This window comes from Lactuca serriola, chromosome 6 (assembly GCF_051521515.1).
Source record: "Lactuca serriola cultivar US96UC23 chromosome 6, Lser_US96UC23_V15, whole genome shotgun sequence".
In the NCBI taxonomy this organism is placed as follows: Eukaryota; Viridiplantae; Streptophyta; class Magnoliopsida; order Asterales; family Asteraceae; genus Lactuca; species Lactuca serriola.
Genome location: NC_136413.1, coordinates 19,216,817 through 19,221,537, shown reverse-complemented (window position 1 = coordinate 19,221,537; position 4,721 = coordinate 19,216,817).

The following is a 4,721-nucleotide window of genomic DNA, read 5'->3' as shown; positions in this document are numbered from 1 at the left end:
TCACATGGGGTATTAAAAATGCATTGATTTATGAGGTTTTCAAACACATTGATTATTTTACACTTACATACATTTTAGAAACAAACAATGATCTTGAGTGAAGGCTAGTTTTATACTAGTAGAAAATATAGGATTTTCTAAACACAAACAAACAAAGACAAAACATTTCATTTCATACAAACATTGTCACTTAAATACTTATGAAACTCACCAGCTTAAATGCTGATCTACTCTTTCAAAATTACTTGTATGTCCCAGGAAATCCGTAATTTCAGGTATTCATTACGCTTTTGATGAAGGGATGCTGCGGCGCCAGTTTAATCTCGTATTTTGACATCATATTGTAATTGGTTATGAACATGTAACTTTTGACAAATGTAAACTTTCAATTATATATATGATGGTTGTATTGCTTTCTTTACTATGTATTCATTTGTTACGTTACCACATGAAGTCATCCGCCCCCGAACGTTTCCGTCGTTCAGGTTTGGGGGTGTGACAAGCGTTGTAGGGGGTACACTCAAGTCATATATCTCGGTTATAGGACTCTTTATAAACATTAACAAGAATATCTCTCTCTAACTATAAGTGTGGGATTGGTTTCTTTTAAAACTATTTTTAGGTATGGAATTACTTATGTAATATAACAATTTAGTTTTCAAGGATATTCAAAGGTTTATTATGAACACAGTTTAAAGTATGGATTTACTTATACAAAAGATATATTTTGGCTTTCAAGGATTATTCCAAACACAGTTTAAAGTATGCATTTACTTATAACAAAATACATTTTGGGCTTTTAAAGACTCATTGCAAACACTGTTTTAACTATTCTTATACGTACAAATATAATACTTTCTAGACTTATTAAAAGTATTACTCCTTTTAGCAGAAAACCTGTAACACTCACCAAACTTGTGTTGACCCTCAAAACTGTAACGCCTGGTCCCTGGTTTGTATTTAACTTATAATTTATTCTATTTTATAGAGTAACTCGATGAGTTGGGAGCCCCAAACTCGTTGACTAGAGATCATAAGGGCCGCGTAATTGAAGTAACTTACTCGACGAGTTGGGAGGCCTCAACTCAACGAGTAGGCTGGCAGATATGTAACCTTAATTTCCAAGGTTTGCACCCTGTTTAAACACCTTAACCCTAATGCTATTGTGAGTGTTTGTGAGCCATTTTAAGTGTTTTAGTGTGTGCTTGAAGCCATTAGAAGAAGGAAAAGCTTAAGGACACAAGAAGGAGTTTATAGATCTAGAATCCTTGCCTCATCCACGACATTTTTCTGGTATACAACTTGAACCTTCCCTTGTAGTTGTTTAGATCTTCTTTTAGGGTTATTTTACTTGGTTTTGGTCCAAATATCATGGTCCTTGGAAGTTGGACGTCCCAAATGGGTTAACACTTCAGATCTAAGGTCTTGAGGGGTTTTCATGGCACAAAGGTGCCAACTTTGTGTCCATGGGAGTCCTATGTAACCTTTAGACCATTATTTTTGTGACATCCCCAAAATCACGGTCAGAAAAGACCGATTTTGTTTATGCTTTATAAAAATCAGAGTACTTCATTTTATAAAAAGGTTGCAGAATTCGTTCCCAGAAAAACATGGTAAATACGTTATTAAAACATTTTCGAAGAAACGTATTCATTTCAATTTAAAACGTTTGGGATGTCATCGTTAATACCGAAACATAAGCATAAATAGAACTTACAATGATTTACACTAGTGATCTACATCTCTTTAAATCTCTTAGTGTAATGTCAATTCACTTCGTCACCTGTGATATACATAAACTGAGTGGGTCAGGTTGGGAAACCTGGTGAGTACATAGGGTTTTCAACCCACAATAATATAATTGTTATGTTCAATCATTAAACAATTAACCCCATTACCCATCCCCGTTATCTTCTTTACTCTTAAGGATTTAACCTAAGAGTCGTCTATCCTGCATTCGTTTATTCCGAAGTCCCTTACTTCCAGGGTTATAGGATTGGCACTAAATCCATAGCTGCCAATGTTCGTTCATAAAGCGCTAATTCCATAGCTGCTATAGTCTATTCATCGGGTACTAAATCCATAGCTACCAGTCTTTATCTAATAGGTACTAAGTCCATAGCTACCAATGTTCAACAGGTACTAACTCAATAGCTACAAATTCCTATAGGTACTAAATCCTTAGCTATCAGCGTCTAACTAATAGGTACTAAGTCCATAGCTACCAATTCCCAACAGGTACTAAATCCATAGCTACCAACGTCTAACAGGTACTAAGTCCATAGCTACCGGTGTTTGTCCCATAGGCACTAAATCTATAGCTGCCAATGTATACTCATGTCATCTTCTATCTCTCATCATTCGTCTACCCATCATCATACCCAACATATTCGTATATATAAAATACGTATACAGTTTAAATCCTTTAAAACATGTATAAAACGTTCATCCAGCATAGACAGCAAGTATTCAGATAATATGCACACATAGCACGTAGTTTATATAAAATACTTCATATCTATGTGTAAGATGAAAGGGACTATGTGTGACATCCCCAATTTCTCGACCAGAAAAGACCGATTTGTTTATGCTTGTTTTTTTAAAATCAGAGTAATCTTTTAAAGAAAACAGTTGCGGAATTTGTTCCCAAAATATGATAAAGATTTATCAAAGCATTTCTGTAAAGAAATGTATTTTTATTATATAACAAAATCTCGGGATGTCATGTTCCGATACAGACACATAAGCATAAACAGAACTTACATTATTTACACTAAAGATTTTACGTCTCCTTTAATCTCTCCGTGAAATATATCTTCGTATTGATACCTGTGATACAAAGAAAACTGAGTGGGTCAGGCTTGGGAGCCTGGTGAGCATATAGGGTTTTCAACCCACAATAATATAATTATTATATTTAGTTATCAAACAATCAATTCAAATACCCACCCCTATTATCTCCATTTATTTCTTAAAGATTTATCCTAAGAACCAATTACCCTTCTCCCATTCATTCCTAAGGATTGCCCTAAGGAACTGACACAATGTCTAGTGCTGCCAAGGTTCTTAGATTACCTCTAGTGAACACGCAATTCATAATAATTAATGAACACCTAGTTCAAGAACACCTAATGAACACTTAGTTCCAATATTACCCAATGAACACCTAGTTCACAAACACTTAATGAACACTTAGTTCAATTATCTCTGATGAACACTAAATTCAAATATCTAATGAATACTTAGTTCGAATATCCCTGGTGAACCCAATCACCTAAGGAACATAGAGTATGAAAGCTCTTAGTTCAAACAACGTGATAATAAAGTATATCTCGATCCTGCAAAATCACTAATATTATAAACACATTTAAATTATATTTCTAAAACAATATATCCCATCCCGTCGATCCCCACATACTGACCCTATACTATGATCTTACGAGATCTAGCCTAAGGAATCGATATGAACAACAAACTGGCGAAGCTGCTTCAGAAATTCCCTAGCAGCAAACGAGGATCAATAAAGACATCAAATGAGGGGAATAGAATGAGCTTCACCATGAACCTTCGTTCGTAAAACAAAGAACCACAAGACATTTTAAGTCAGGGGTAGTTATCTAGATAACAATGCCTAGGCGTGGTCTGACTATCATGAGGTATTATACCCCCAGACTTTACCTATCCCAGCATCGAACTTTGCCTAGCAGTGGCCTGAATACATGAGGTATTTAACCCCCAGACACACCCTATCCAGCAATATAACACCAAACATACCTAGCAGTGGTCTATAACCGACACACTTTATTAGGCAGTCTACGAAATTCCCTTAATTACTTCATGAATGAAAATGCAGACATATGAAGCTCGGTCGATCACTTCATAAAAGAAACGCTGACTCCAAAGCTCTCTCTCAAAATAAAAGTGTTGGGAAATACTACTAGAGTACTCCAGTACGCTCCCGTAACCGACACACAAAATTGTCAAAAAGACTTTGTACATGATAGTACTTCTGGCACATTATAGTACTTTGGTATGCGAAAGAATCATACCCAAGAGCATAATAGTACCCTGGCACAAGCAGCACCCAAGACACTGAGATTTGAAAAAGACTTCGTACATAAAATGTACTTCTGTACGTAGGACGTACTCCACCGATCATCAATCTCACAACACACGTACTCTTAATAAGAGACTACCCAATGTCCAAACTTAATTGAACTAAACATCCCATTTAGGTCTTAACCCATCACTAGGCAAACCTACAATACTTATAATCAATTCCCGATACTATCTCCGTTTAGGAAAAAGATTAACTAGTGTATACTTAACACAAGGTTTTAAGTAATAATATCATATATATACATCTTAACATATATTGAACCATATCTGATTCGTACATTGTATATCATCAAATAAATCTAACACATATTTCAGAAAATAACAAATACTTCACATACATATGTATATTTCATACTTTAATCAATTCTTGTATTAAAATCACGTTCCTAAAAGGGACTATACACATGATACCTTATCGAATGAACACGCAATTCACAAATAAATAATCCGTACTCCCGGATCTAAAACTAACCTCTTGATCTGATCCCTACTCTCGGATCTAAAACTAATCTCTTGATCTGATCCATACTCTCGGATCTAAAACTAACCTTTTGATCTGATCCATACATCCAGATCTAAAACAAGTTTATCTCTTTATTCTT